Source organism: Sciurus vulgaris (genome assembly GCF_902686455.1).
Source record: "Sciurus vulgaris genome assembly, chromosome: 5".
Classification (NCBI taxonomy): Eukaryota; Metazoa; Chordata; class Mammalia; order Rodentia; family Sciuridae; genus Sciurus; species Sciurus vulgaris.
Window position 1 is genome coordinate 7,500,185 of NC_136465.1, and position 16,183 is coordinate 7,516,367.

A 16,183-nucleotide genomic window follows, 5' to 3' on the forward strand; every position below is an offset into this window, starting at 1 on the left:
AAATCCAGGTGTGCAGCAGAGGGGCATGCAGAACAAAGAAGTCATGATGGAAGATCCAGAAAGGTCCACCACGTGCGGTGCTGTTCTAAGTGTAGCCCAGATGGTTCGTTGTGGTGGACACCCTGGGAGGACAGAGGCTGATGCAGACATGCATCACTTCCAGCTTGCTAGCCCTCTCTCATATATCAGTAGCAATCAGTCCTCACCTTGGTGGGGCCGAGGATGGGAGAGACAGAGAGGAATTTCTGGATGTCTGCCATGACACCAGCGCAGAGATCTCAGGAGCTGTGTGCAGGGACAAAAGTTCGTAAAAGGGGGTGAGGTTCAGGAGGTTGGGAGAAAGAAAAGTGTCACATTTAATCCTATTTGTCCTCTGGGAGTTTCCAAAGCCAGACAAAGGAAATTGTATCTAACGCCCGGTCTCACACAGACTGTCCGGGGCAGTCTTTATGTTCCTTTTTGAACTCTGTGCACACTTGGCTGCACAGATTTTAAGAAGGACAAAAGTTGTTTTAATAGTGTTAATGGGGATGATGGGCGAATCATAATCTTATAACCAAAATGGTTCACTCATTCTTGTGAGCTATTGAGAGCGAAGGCTCTTTGGTAAGCAGAGAAGAAAAGGACTGGAAATTGCCTGCCACCCACCTCCTCCACGGGAGCGCTATTTGCATTAATGAAGGAATGCCTGGGTGCTGTGAGCTCCCCGGAAAGGAGTGGCTTTGCCAGTCCCAAATATGACTGTGACTGGTTAGGCAGAGCTGAGGAACAATGGGTGGGAGGCCAGCTGCCGCCCCCAGTGTTTTTCTTTCAGGTTTCCCAAGTTGCCTCAGAAGCAGATGCACCACGAGAAAGACCCCAAGGAGAAGAGCGCCATGTTCTGGATTCTTCCTCCTGAGAGTCTGGATATGGTGTCTTGTTGTGGCTTCGCGGGTCCCGCTGGCTGACTTCTAAGCTTATCTGAGGAAGGGCACATAAAGAACTTGCAAGTAACATAAGACCTGCTGGAAAAATGAAACTTAGTAAATGCCTTTGGAATAATAACATACTAAAGATATAAATTTTAGATCTTTATTCTGCATCATCGTCCTTGCAAAGGACGTCCAGCAAGTCTCCTCAGGGGTGTGGAGCTCCACAGGCACCACTGAAGCGAACTGGGTGGTAGGAGACGACCTCAGTGTTCATCATCATCATAGCCTGGAACTTGCAGAGCAGTTTCGGACTCACAAAGTCCCTTCCTCCAGCTTTGTCTCCTGAGATCCTGCAGCTGAACACAGGTGGGCACATGAACACCCTGCCTGTCTGACTCCATGTCACAGGGAACCATGAACATTTGAGAGCTGGCAAGGTCTTCTGCTTTCAAATCCACTTTTTATTCCACCAAACAAAAAGTAGAAATATGCTAGAATAAAAAAACAAAATGCGCCAAAAACAATAGCAAAGACATATACTCAATCATTTAAAAAATGACTGGTGGTGCACACCCAACAGCTCAGGAGGCAGAGGCAGGCAGATCTTGAATTCAAATCCAGCCTCAGCAAAAGCAAGGTGCTCAGCAACTCAGTGAGACCCTGTCTCTAAATAAAATACAAAATAGGGCTGGGGGTGTGGCTCAGTGGTTGAGTGCCCCTGAGTTCAATCCCTGGTACCAAAAAACAAACAAACAAAAAACGAGTGTGTGGAGAGGTGCTTTAGGAGGCCTCCAGCAGCATTCCTAAAGACAGGCTGCGTGTTTTGCTTGAGGACACTGGAGTGGATCTGGGAGCTGGGGGCAGGCTGTTTTTTGTTGGTTTGTTTTTGTTTTACTGTGGAAGCATGGACCGCAATGAGCTCTGGAGACAGGCAGGGATTTAGTGTTTGGCTGAGCTGAAGATATAATGGGCCCTGGGAGGAAGAGGGGCCTTTTAAACTAGTGGAAAACTTCAAAGCCCATGATTAGGTTTAATTTGACTCGGGAAGCAGTCGGAAGGCCACGGGGGTTTCTGAGAAGGGGTGCAGGAGGAGCAACCACTTGGGAGACAACAGGAACACACCTTGGGCCTTCAGAAGGGGACATGTGCCAGCAGTTGGGGCACGCTGCAGAGGAGGAAGCGACGGGACTCGGGGACAGCATGGTCTCCAGGAAGACAGGGCGACACAGTCGCCTGAAGGGCCACCACTGTAGTCAAAGGGCAGGTTCTGACGGGAATCCAAGGAGGATGAACAGTAAGACACTGTGGGGAGAGCCAGGTCTGAGCCCCGCTGGAACGTGTCATGCTGTGGGATAAGGTGGAGGAGTGTAGGTAAGGGACTGCGTCACGCCACACAGACCAGAGGAGAGTCACAAAGACATACAGATGAGTCATTCTCAGTCCTGGGCACAGTCCAAGCACCCAGTTAAATCCGCACCCAGGGTGGGGTGGGGTCTGGGGAGTGACCCTTTTAAAAAACTCCTCAGGCGATTCTAATACAGCTGGGGCTGAGAATAGCCGTCCGAGATGGACGGTGACAGGTACACTGGCCTTTGAAGAAGTAGACATTTTCTAGGCAAAAAGAGTAATGGAACAGAACAAGGTGCAGAGAATTGAAGTAAAGAGCAGGTTTGGAGAAGGGAAGAGCCCAGTGTGGGGACGGCGTTCGGCCAAGCTGGAGACACCACAAAGGGAAGCCAGGTTGGGTGGCCATGAGGATGGTAAATGCAGATCATCCTGAAAGCACTGCGAGCTGTGCAGCGTCTTCTAGAAGACTGAGGTGAGAGACCTGCGCTTTCGCACAGTTGTGCAGACGGAGAATGCATCAAAAGAAGCCCGGAGATCTCTGACCTTTGGCTTAACATCTCTGGGCTGCAGGGCCCCTTGTGCCCATCACACGGGCTGGCACCACTGAGTAACACTTCAGCCAGCAACACATGGGGGCCCTCGAGACCAACGTGGAACTGAGAAACTCCTCTCCCAAGCACTCTCCCTGCACCTTTTCTATCCGGATGTGTTTTGACACGCACTGACCATCGCGTTGCAACCCTCAGAGCAACCGCAGCCTGCGTACGGGTCTGCAGCCAGGAGCACCGCACAGCGCAGGTGTGCAGAGACTACACTCCTGTGTAAGTGCACCTGGTTACATAAGGCCAATTGCCCAATGGTGCATTTCTCAGAACATGTCACCATTGTGAATCAACTGTCGTCACAGGGATCAGTGAGCTGATATGATTAAGAGTCAAAGGGATGATACTTCCCCAGGATTTGTTTCTTTTGAACAAAATGGAAATTTGTCAGGCCCTACCAAGCTTTGGGATCATGCCACGTGCCCTGTTGAAAATTAGGAAAAGAAGTGATGTCAAGAATGTCTACTTCAGCTGGGCCAGGTGGCACCCACCTGTAATTCCAGCACACCAGACACCGAGGAAGGAGGATCACTTGAGCCCGTGTGCAAGACCAGCTTGGGCAACATAGCAGGACCTTATTTTGTGAAAAATAATTTAAAAAAGAATATCTATCCAAATCAAGAATCAAACCCACTCCACCTCCTCTCTTTGTAAAAGTTTCAAGCTATGTAACTACCTACTTTAATGCCAAGGCAGCCATTTAAACAGCAGGTTTAGTACCAGCTAGATCTTGGCCCCTTGGGCTAAGGTAAGCAACAAGAGTGAGCTGTTTCCTTCCTCTCCTTTGCCTAATTCTTGACTTTCCTAAGTGGCCTGAATATTAAATTGAAATTTATTTTCATCGTTTATGGTGTTCCCTGGATAATGGATGTTATTTCTGTTTGAAATGAAAAAGTGAACGAATCAAAGTTCACATTTGACTGTTTTTAAAACCTTTGTTTACATGGTTTCTTCTTCTCTGTGAATACAAGATATTCAGATACCCGTGAACACAAAGTACACCAGCCTTAATGCCCTTTCCCGATGGTGGTGACAGTAAAGGCGGGTAGGAGTGCTACCATTTGCAGATGCTTGGCTTTATTTTTAGACTCCGTGGATGGATTTCCTCCCTCCGTGCCTCCCTCAGGCCTTCGCTGAGTACCCACTGTAGACTAGGCCTGGGCGCAGAGATGACTGAGGTAGTTTCTGATTCACATCTACTCCGCCTGGTAACTTGAAGACAGAAGTAAGGAACCAGGTTACTTTTCCTATTTTTCTATAATGAGACTGGGGCTGTAAGGGTTGAAGGATCAACAGGAGTGGATCCGAAAAGATGGTTCAGTCCTCTGATTGGTGCTCAAATTCAAATCCTTATAGGACATGTTCCTATAACACCTGGGTCACCAAGGAGGCCATGGCCCTATAATTTACACAGCTATGACAAAAAAAAATTTGACATTTCCATTATGTACTATTGTTTTGAGCTTTTAGAGCATGGACTGGAAAAAGTGATAAAACTTGGTGAAGTGGTTATTTAGTGCAGGGAATCAAAGATTGTAGCCTAAACTGTTTCCTGCTAGAAGAGACCAAAATGCTTTACTAAACCTTCTCATCAATGTTTTAAAAATGACTCAGTGAAACATTTTCTTTTTAAATTCTCTTATAATTACAGATGCTTTAAAAATATAAATTGACCAGGAACTATTAAATTCCATATGATTTGGACTCATATTTAAGATTTTTAAGTGTGAGTACTGATAAAAGTGATGGCGATTTTATTTTTCATAACTATCCTAAACATTGAAAATACTAAATAGGAAAACACTAAAATCGTTGCCTATAAGGAATCCTTCTGATGAAGGCCAAAGTGCTATTTTACACCTTAAAATATTCTCATCATATCCTTTAGAGATCCCATAATTAAGTGCATAGAAGAAAAAAATAGCAAAACTTCTGAGCTATTGAAGGGACAGTGAGTAGGTAGGGGTTCCCTTTTTACTCACTTCTGCATGCTTTTTCTACAGCTATGAAATAAATCTTCCTCTTCATATAAGTAGAAGTAATTTATATAACTTCCTTAAATTAATCAAAGTAACTAAAGTGCTATTTATTAACATACTATTTTGTGTTTTCAAAGTTGAAATGTTAATCACTGTGGCGCTAAGGATTCCACACTATTTCCTACCCCAACAGTGACTAATTCTCTTTATTATTCCACCTTGACTGCTGGGTATTCTGGAAATAGCATCACCTTATATTTAGGTGGGCCTGAATTAAAATCCCATTTTCACCACTCTTTGGCTGTGTGACTTGGGCAAATTAACTTCTCTGCATCCCAGTTTCTTCAGGGGCAGAAAAAGAATAGTTTCTTATGTTCAGGATAGTGGTAAAAACTAAATGATAGTGAATGCCTGTCACAAAATGAGCTCTTTACAAGGAGACTTTTCCTGTCTCTGCAGAAGGTAAGCAAATAAATAGACAAACAAAAATCTTAGCCATGGCACCGCCCTTCCTAGAGCTTTGTACTGAGTCACAAATCAAGTTCACGGTCTCTTTAAACCAAGTCAGATACTTTAAACAGACTCGCCGTGGGGTGCTCACATCTCCATGCTCTAGAAAGAGTGCAACTATTTAACTCCCCTGTCCTTTGGGAAATACCATCAAAATCTTGGGAGTTTGAAATAAATATTTTGAAAGTCAGTTTGCCTGCAATTCTAAGTATATTAAGTTAAAAGTTTATTTTATTATATATTTTTTACAATAGTGAATGCCATAGATGCTCTTATCATCCTATGGGGATAAATGATAAATCTGTTCACTCTAGGCTATTATGGGATTTTCTGACCATCATTCCCCTTGTCTTGGGAACCCAATCTTCGAGGGACTTCAGAATATTCTGACCTGACTCACCCTTCTGCTCAACAGTAATTGATTAGCCCCAGAGGGGACACCTGGAAGCAGGGCCCATGAGTTTTTTCCATAGAATTTTTGACCTCATAGCAAAACAGATCTATTAGCGTGTCTCTGGCAGCACAAACGCTAAGATGTGAAACTTGACACCAGAGTGGGGATATTTCCTACACCAGGTGAAGGAAGTAGAAATGAAGGAAGGAGAGTTAATCTTGGAAATACCAGGTGCCAGTTGCCATTCTCCCCAAGCCCCCCGCCGCCCGCTGCCCCGGGGTCTGCTTTTCTTTATTCCTAAGAGAAAGTATTTTGATTGTGAAGGTAGGAGAGGGAAGAGGGAGATAGGCTTCACTCTCCCTTCTTTAGGAGAATCCTCTCTGGAGGTAGCTGTTTTGAAATCACTTGATCCACCAACAACAGAATCTAGCAGTCACCACAGTGAAGTATTTAGAAGTTTGCACACAGCAGCTTGAAATCACCTGTGCCCCAGGTCTGCTCACGGATAATCCATGGCTCCTCCTCTTCAACTAACTGGCCCATGCCATCGATAGTATAATCTTGTTGGGCAAGGACCAGAACAGAGAGAATGAGAGAAAGGGAGAGAGTTTCAGAATATATACATTGCAGGGTATTTCAAAATTAAGGTGAAATGATAGCTAATACTTCTTGTGTGTACCATGCGTTGTGCGAAGCCTTTGGTGTAACATGTAATTCTCACAAACTACATTTTGAGAGTTGTTGTCATCCTCATTTTGTACTTGAAGAAACTTTGGCACAGAGAGGTTCAATAGCTTGTCCAAGGTCACACAGGTAGTGTGGGAGTAGAATCAGAATTCAAATGCAGGCAGCCTGGCTCCAGAATCCTTGCTCCTACTGCCCACAGAACAGGGTTGGTTGTTTGGTTGGTTGTTTGTTTTTTATGGCCAGATACAGATATCTTGTCCCTGGCCCTCTCCTCACCTGTGCACTGTCTCTCTCTGCTTCTCGGCTGCCGTGAGCTGAGCAGCTCTCCTCCACCACAACTGTACACCATGATGTCCTACTTCACCTCAGTCCCAGAGCAAGGAAGCTGGCTGACCAGGGACTGAAACCTCTGAAACCAGAAGTCAAAATAAATCTTCCTTCTTCTGAAGTTGTTATTCTCAGGCATTATGTCACAGTGACAAAAACTGATGAACATGCATCATTAACCAGGACTTAATGGAACAACTTAGGCTGGGGCATTAGCCAACTCCTTTGATGAAATTCTGCAGAATTCTGTGAGAATTTCCTTACACATAGTCAACATCTAATACATAATTGATGAATAAACAAATGAGCAGCAAATGGTTATAAAGACTATCTAAATGTATAACTGGAATCTAAAACTTACTGGGCCATATCTGGTAGCAAGGATATTAATAATTTTCACTCTATGTGTTTCAAGTTTTTAACCAAGAACAAGCATCTCTTTTCTTAAATCAGAAAAACAATTTTTTAAAAGCAAGGATATTCAATGCAATACCAATTTTGTTTCAGTTTTGTTTTACTTTTATTTCATATCCCAAAATAAAGAAAATTTTTACTTTGTATGTCCTTGGTGTAAAGATTAATGTAGGTGTTCTGTGAATATTTGCTGTTATGGCATTTGTTAATAATACATTACATGTTTACAAGACCTGTCATTCTTGGTTTGGAAAAAAAAAAACCCCATATAATTGCAAGATTCTAAATGGAACTCTTAGAACACTGGAATTAGAGAAAGGACAAGCACTTGTGGTGTGTTTTAATTATAGGTAGCTGAAGAGTAGTCTAAACTCCTAAGTTTTTCTACATTTTTTTGTTTCTTTTCATTCACGTGGGTGCTTCTTCACCCCAGGAAGGTTTGTTGCAGACTGGAATCAGGAAGAGTCTCTCCGACTTCTGGGCCTTCCTTTTGAAGGGGCTGATTCATTAGGACTATAGGGCCTGAAGTAGCAAGGGTCTTCTCAAAACCCAGAAGACGCATGTCCCACTTGGATGACAAATGCAAAGATTGGGGCTTTTGGAATGGCACAGGCCTCTGTCCTTACCCTGGGGTAGAGGATGGTGGTGTGGTAGTGTCTTGCATGGCACCTGGTGTGCTTGGGATGTGGGACCATGAGAACTAGAGGGTCCCAGCCTGGTGGATGCAGCCTGATACCCCAACACAGCTTGACAGTAACAGAGAGCAATGGGCCTGAAGGAGGGAACCCCAAGGCCAGACATAAGACTCTTATCTGTGTGAACAATGGGCTGATGATCAAGGAGTCACTCTGAGCCAGGCGATTGTGAGCTATGTTGTCCCTCCAAATTCATGTACTGAAGTTTGAGGCCCCAGTGCCTCCGAATGGGAATGTATTTGGAGACAGAGCCTTAGAGAGGGATTAGGGTTAAGTGAGGTCAGCAGGGTGGACCTCAATTCAATATGACTGGTGTCCTTGTAAAAAGAGATTAGACCAGGCACGGTGGCACACATCTGTAATTCCAGTGACTCAGGAGGCTAAGGCAGGAGGATCACAAGTTCATGGCCAGCCTCAGCAACTTAGTGAGAAAATAAGCAACTTAGTGGGACCCTGTCTGGAAATTTAAAAAAATAAATAAAAAGGCTGGAGATGTATGTCAGAGGTAAAGTGCCCCTGGGGTCAATTCCCAGTAACACCCCCCCCCCAAAAAAAAAAAAAGAAGAGATTACACAATAGACATACAGAAGGAAGACTATGCAAAGAAACAGGAAGAAGAAAGCTCTCTATAACCAAGGAGCGAGACCTCAGGAGAAACCAACTCTGCTGCCACCTGGGTCTTGGATGTCCTAGAACTGTGGGAAAATAAATCTCTTGTTTGAACCAGCCAGCCTGTGCTATTTTATTATGGCAGTCCTCACAAACTAGTATACATGCATTGGCCCCACTGGAGACCCCAGAGTCTTACCACTGAAGGGCCGAAAGCTCACCAGTCTTGCAACATTAGGGTTAGGGTTAGAAATTCAATCGTTTAATGGAAAATAAGACAGTGCTTTATGCCTTTCACACCTAAAGTTGAACTTGATGATTCAAACTTGTTCCTATGCTATTTTGTTTCATGTTGCTTTTGATGTATTCCTTAAATTTTTTAAGAACTTATTTTTTACTTTTATGTGGTGCTGAGGATCGAACCCAGTGCCCCACACGTGGGAGGCAACTGCTTCACCAGTGACCCACAATCCCAGCCCCCTGTATTATATTTTTAAAGATATGATTTCCTTTCTACTGTTTGCTTTTTTCTTCTCTTGGGTCTCCCCGGAATCATTATTTTACAACCCATCATGAGACGGTTCAAAATCAACTAACAGATTTCTGTAGGACTTCTTTGCAAAGAAGTTCTAAAATAGAGAAGAGACTTGGAGAAGAAACCGGAAACCAGAGCACCCAGTTTGTAGCTGATTTGGCTGATAGGAGGCAGAGCAAACCTCCAGCAGAGAGGGACAGCAACCGGAAGGGAGCTGAGGCCTCTGTGATTTCATCAGCAGATGGCAAGTGTGATCTAATGTAGACAAACTAATAATTAATTGGGAGCAAGGAGGCCAGTCCAGTGATGTGTCTAGGCAGAGAATAATCCTCTAGCACACAGATCAAGTACAGGCTTTAGGGATTATTCTTGAAAAAGCATTAAAACTATCAGTCTAGTGCGTAGCTCTGGGAACAAAGGCAAACACGGCATTAGCGAGGAGAACGCACTGAAAACTGAAGGGAGCACCTGCTATTTTGAAAAGAGCTTTCTTGATATAGTCAGAAATATTGTCACGTTGGCCACTATTATGAAAAAAGTGATAGAAGACGACGAAACCCAAGAATCACATTTATGTACTTACCTTCGGAGATGCGAACGCCCGTGCCTTCCGTGGGTGAGCAGGCGGGGGATGCGTGAGGTGGAAAGACTTGGGGGGACTGGTCAGAACGGAGGATGCACACCATGTCCAGCTGCTCAACCACCAATGTGGTCCGCGGCCCTCGGCTTATACAGCGCCGCTTGGTGCCTCTCTTCTGCCTCCTCCCTGGCCTGAGAGGCCCTGGAGGACGGGACTGTGTCCTCCCAGCCCTGTGTCCTGCCCGCACTGCACCCAGGGGATGGCTTTGCCCAATCAGTTGTGGTGGGAGATGGTGAAAGGAAGAAGGGGCTCTGTGCTCCCGTGGCAGAGCACGTGATGGACAGCGACTCTACCTGCTGTGCAGTGGCCACTGTGTCCGAAGCTGCTCGTGTCAAAGAGACCATGCACGGGCCCCAAAGGCCAGTTCCCCGCTTGCCTCAGTTCCAGCCCCTAATTGGCGTGCGGCCTGTGCCTTATTTCTGTCTCGTTGTGTCCGCCACGTAGGTTACATCTGCTCCTCCCAGCAGACTCCCCTTCTCCCACCCACGTCTCTCTCCTCTTTTATTCAGCATTCTGGAAAGGAAGTTCAGCTGGGTTTCCCTCTTCTGCCCTGTCCCCTCACCCTGGTTTGTCTTGCTCTTGGCTCTTGACTTCTCATGACACCCGTGCTGTGAAAGATGGGCGACAACCACCACCTCCATGAGCAGCCTCGGGGGTGGGACGAGCCGGTGGAGAGCCTTGTGTACCTGGCGTCTGCTCCTTTGGTGGCAGAGCCTTTTTTGGCAGTCCGATAGTCCTAGAGTAGATGGATAACTAAGAAGTGCTTTAGGCTGAACTTAAAGTTCACATATTGAATTCTGTGCTCTTAGATCTCTACAAAAGGATCTGCAAAACCTTTGTACATGCAAACGATAAAGCATCAGGTGTGGACCCTCCTCCCATCTCAGGCACTAGAACACTGAAAAAGTGACTGCATGTTACTAAGGGGTCCTCTGAGGCCTGCCACCCCACCTCAGGAGCATCAGGATGAGCATCCGTCACGACTGCACAGCTCCATGACACACCAGGTCTGCTTTTGCCAGAATATGAAATAAGCCTCTGAGTCGTTTCATGCATCTGTCTCCCCTCCTTCTTCCCAGATGCCACTGTCATGGCACAGGGCTGAGGAGCTCATCGCAGCCATGACCGTGGGCCTCTCCTTTGTTTCTGACTCCATTTTCACCCAAAGTTGAACAGGAGCTGGACGAAGGGGCAGGTCACAGGGCAGCTCTGGGAAGGAGGCAGGGATTCAGCCCATACAGACAAGAAAATAGCTGAATCGATTAGAGATGCCACAGTCCCAAATAACTCGAGATAACCAGCAAGATGTGAATAAATTCTATTTACCTACTACCCAGGTTTAGTATCCTTACCTGAAGTGGTTGGGACTGAAGGTGTTTGGGATTTGGAAGCTTTTGGGGCTTTGAAATAATTTAAAAGAATTTACCCATTGAATGTTCCTAATATGAAAATTAAAAAATCTGAAACACTCCTAAATCCAAAACTTTCTGAGAAAGACACAGAAATATTCACATTTTTGGAGCATTTCAGCTTTTGGATTTTTGTACTAGGGATGCTGAATCTGTATTCACTCACGTTCAGTTGCTCTGCAACAAATTACTACTAATTAAGCAACCTAAAACGAAGCACATTTATTATCCCAGAGTGTCCGTGGGCCTGGAGTTGAGGCACCGCCTGGCTGGCCTCTGCACGGTGGGTCCAGAGGTCACACTGAAGGTGCTGGCTGGATTGTGTTCTCACCTGTGGGCTCACCAGGAAAAGAAGCTGCTTCTTAGCTCATGGTGTTGGCAGAATTTATGTCCCCTGGTCATGTCACTGCATTTCCCTCTTTCTAGTGGCTGTTGGCTGGGGCTGCTCCCTGGTCCCGGGCATCACTGGCAGTTGTCCTTCCTGCCTGGGCTTCTCCAACATGGCTTCTTGCTACGTCAAGCCCACCGGGAGAGCCTCCAGCTGGGTCTGCTGAGCTGAGGTCCTACTGAATGCAACACAAACCACGAGAGTGAAAACCCATCACTTCTGCCACACTCTGGGGGTTAGATTCAGGCTACTACCTCTGCCTTAGGCAGATATATTTTGTTGGGGTTCCTTCCTGAAGAATGTATGTGGCTATATTAACTGAAAGTTGGCATTCTGCTGACATTTTAAAACCAAATGATGTGTGCGTAGTGCTATCTGGAAGGAGTGGCTTCTTACCTATAAATTTTTAAAATATGCTCCTCTAATGTGCTTTAGTATATATAATTATACAATAGAACTTATAAGATAAAAAGATCTATTGAAAAAAAGGATCAATTTTGCTAATATTTATTTTTGTACAGCACTGGGGACTGAACTCAGGGGCACTCTACTCAGAGTTACATGCCCAGTCCCTTTGTTTTTTACTCGCTGAGTTTCCCAGGCTGGACAGGAACCCATGATCCTCCTGTTTCAGCTTCCCAAGTTGTCGGGAGTATAGGTATGCTTTACCACATCTGGTTATTTTGCTTATTTTTAAAATGACAACTCCTTTTGGACTAGGAAAAATTAATCTATTCATGAATAAAATTTTTATGAAAAGAAAATAAATTTCTGTCTCTACTAAGTAAGTGTTAAACCCCAAAATACTAGTTATAAAGACACCAGATAATTAGTCCAAGGCACACATGGGTTGTCAACTGTTGCTCCAACTTCTGTGCTATCATCAAAGCTATCTGCCTAAAACACAGTGTTGATTTTGTCTCTTTTCTAATAAAATTTACTTATAGGATCAACTCTGAAATTTTAAGCTTGAATATTGGAAAATTAGCACCAGGCTCCACTACCATCTCCTCTTCTGCTGTGCGTTCAGTGCTCTAGACACAGAGCCATTTCGCCAGCCCCCTGCCTGTTTCTCGCTCGGCCTCTGCACATGGGCGCCCTCAGCTGGTATGTCCACCCCTTCTCTTTAGAAGTCCCAGACACTCTGCAGGGAAGCCTTGAGGAAAATGGTATGTACACTTGGTTCACTATTGGATTTCTTGGGCACAAGCCTGACACATTGTAAACCATCAATAAATATTGCTTGAATACAAGTCTTAGAGTCCTCTTATTTAAGGAATTAGATGAAATGATGGTTCCTTATGGCTCTGACTTGTATAAAATCATTACTTGAATTGAGAGAATATCAATCAATTAAAATGTGTGGTAGATAATACCTAGATTGTGGAACCAACCTAGTTGCCCTTCAATAGATGAATGGATAAAGAAAAGAAACTGTAAAAAAAAAAAAGAAAGAAAGAAAGAAAGAAACTGTGGTATATATACATACACAGTGGAATATTACTCAGTCATAAAGAAGAATAAAATGAAGGCATTTGCAGGTAAATGGGTGGAGTTGGAGAATATCATGCTTAGTGAAATAAGCCAATCCCCAAAAAGCAGAGTCCAATGTTTTCTCTGATAAGTGGATGCTGATACATAATGGGGAGTGGAAGGGGCAAGGGAAGAATGGAGGAACGTTGGATTGTGTAGAGGGAAATGAGGGGTGGGGAGGACTGGCGGGGAAGGAAAGATAATGGAATGAAACAAACATCATTACCCTATGTACATGTATGATTTCACAAATGGTGTGACTCTACATTGTGTACAACCAGAGAAATGAAAAGTTGTGTACAAAGAATAAAAAAAATTAAATTAAAAAAATGGGTGGTAGAAATTCGCTGTGCCTCAGCCTTTCAGAGGAGGAAGGCATCATTCCTGTGCTGGAGTGGTCAGGGATATTTGAAGGAGGTGGGATAAAAAATAGGTGTTGAAAGATGAGAGGAAGTTGAAACCCTTGCAGGCATGATACCTTCTTGGTAGTAGACCAGCATTGAAAGTTGATTGATTTGAATTGAAATAATAGATAAATGATAGATGAAGAAAAAATTCATAATGAATGAAAGATAAGTTCATAAGTTCCAGCGCAGGAAGGTGCTGGGTACATGTGGGCGAGGAGGGCATTTTTCGGAGTAGGGTATATTTGGCCAAGAGTGGAAATTAATATTGCTACATAGAATGGAAGAGATTATGGAAGATCTGAAGATAAGGCTGCAGACTGGGTTTGGTATGAGAAGCACTAGTGAGCCATGACACATTCACACAGCAGGATGATGGCATGTAGGTTTATCATTCCGGTGCAGGTAAGCTTCTTGGATGGGAAAAGAAAAGAATACAAGTTGGAGAGATTAGAGAGAGGCCTCAACTTGGATAAAAATAGTTCCTGGTTTTTTTTTTTTTTTTTTTTTTTTTTTTTTTTTTTTTTCAATAAACCTATGAGAGAGCTTCTCACCACAAACCTTGTAGGAAAGTAGGATGCTAATATTCTAACTTTATACGAGAACTGAGAATCTGAATTAATCTAAGTTACAGAGCTGGCAAATGTTGACATTGGAACAAAAACCTATTTTTTTTCCTTATTTCTGTGATGTTTAATTTCACATATGAACTTGACTGGATGAAAGATGCCCAGAAAGCTCGCAAAACATTATTTCTGGTTGTGTCTGTGAGGGCGTTTCTAGAAGAGATTAACGTATCAATTGGTAGACTGAGCGAAGAAGATCTGCCCACATCAATGCAGGTGGACATCATTCAATCTCTTGAGGGTTCAAATAGAACAAAAAGACAGAGGGCAAATGTGCTTCTGTTTGAGCTGGGATCCATATTTCCCTGCCCTTGGACATTGGTGCCCTTGATTCTTCAGCTTTCAGACTCAGACTGGAACTTATATACCATAATTCCCCAGTCCTCATGACTCAGCTTGAACTAAACCACCAGCCTCCCTGGCTCTCTGGCTTGAAGAGAGCGGACTGTGGAACTTCTTGGTGACCATAATTGCATGAGTCAATTCCTATCATATAGCTCCTCAGATATATGATTCTGCTCAGGTTCTGCTTCTCTGGAAAATTCTGACTGGGACAATTTCTAAGCTCACTGTTCTTCCCATTAAGAAATAAAGGATGAGATATCAAACACTGAAAAGGAATAATCTATGAAACTTTATAAGGCATATGAATCATAATGTCGTGGAAAGAGCCCTGGCTTGAATATCAGGAAATTTAAATTCCAGTCCTTGGGCTAAGGCAACTAGTGTGAACTTAAATAGATGATTGTCTTCTATGGTTAGCTTCCTCTTCTTCATTTGTAACAAGGGCATTGTATGTAAAAGGTGAAGTTCATTCTTGTATGCTGCTCTTGGAATTTCTGTGTCATTAGATGACCCCGTGAGATGGGCATTATGGCGGTAAAAAGCATTGGAGTACAGAGTCAGTTTTAGGGCAAAGGGTGATGCGTTCACATTTGCATATCAGGAAAAGGTGAAAGGAAGTGGTAGTCAGAAAAAAGGCTGCTTAAAACTGGCCACATCCTAGTCCCTGAAATCTGTGACCGTATCATCTTACATGACAAAAGAAACTGCAGGTGTGACTCGTTAAGGATTTTGAGTTTGGGAGATTGTTCTGGATGATCCAGGTAAATGCTTGTAAAGGCGAGAGGAAGGGGGACATCAGAGTTGGAAGGGAGACACATGACAGAAGCAGAGGTGAGTAAACAACTGCTGGCTTCGGAGACAGAAGGAGCCGGGGTGGGGGACTGTGGGAAGAATCTGCACTCCGGCAAAGACAAGGGAATCAAGTCCCACTCCCACACCGCCCGAGTCTCCGGAAGGTAAGATCATAAATGTGTCTTGTTTTAAGCAACTAAGTTCGTGACAGTTTGTGATAGCAGCCACAGGAGATAAACAGAAGGAGTGACTAGGGAGGGAGGACCAATACCTAGTTAACACCTACTGTGTACCAGGCATTGATCTCACAATTAGCACACTGTATAGGAAAATAAGTCTGAGGGTCAAAGTCATAAATCATGTGAACTGAATTTTATTCTTTTCATTTTTATGGTTGAGGAACAGAGATTTAAATAAGTAAGTATTTTGCCCAAGATACTATAGCAAGTTAAAGGAACAGTAGGGGATTTATGTACACAGCCTGCCTCCTGTGATTAAAAAACCAAATTAAACAGTTATTTAAAGAAAAAGGGGAAACCCCAGAGGAAGACATAATTTAATCATCACCTAAAAAGGTATGTCCCCCCCCCCCATTTGTACTGGCTTCAAAGTTGGTGTCTGACATGTAATAGGCACTTATTACCTGATGAAAACAAAGATCCCATGTTATACTCTTTAATCATTAATTCTTCATGTTATGACTTGTTGATAATGCTGTTTCATTAACTCCTATTTGTAGGTGTCTGTTTCCTATTATGGAGCTATAATTTACAATAAGTATTTCACATTTCTTTGTCCCGATGAAAGTTGAATGTATAGTAGGTTTTCAATAAATGCTTGCTGAATTCAGTTAGACTTAGAGTCTGCCACATGCAGAAATACTATAACCAGGAGATAGGTCTAAAATCTGAAGATGATACCACTATGGGAGTTCACTTTACTCGGGGTCCTGGTGGTGATGGTTAGGATCAAAGGCTCCACATTTTCTATGTATTGGCAACACCATATCACTTTGTCAAAAGATCAACTCAGCCAG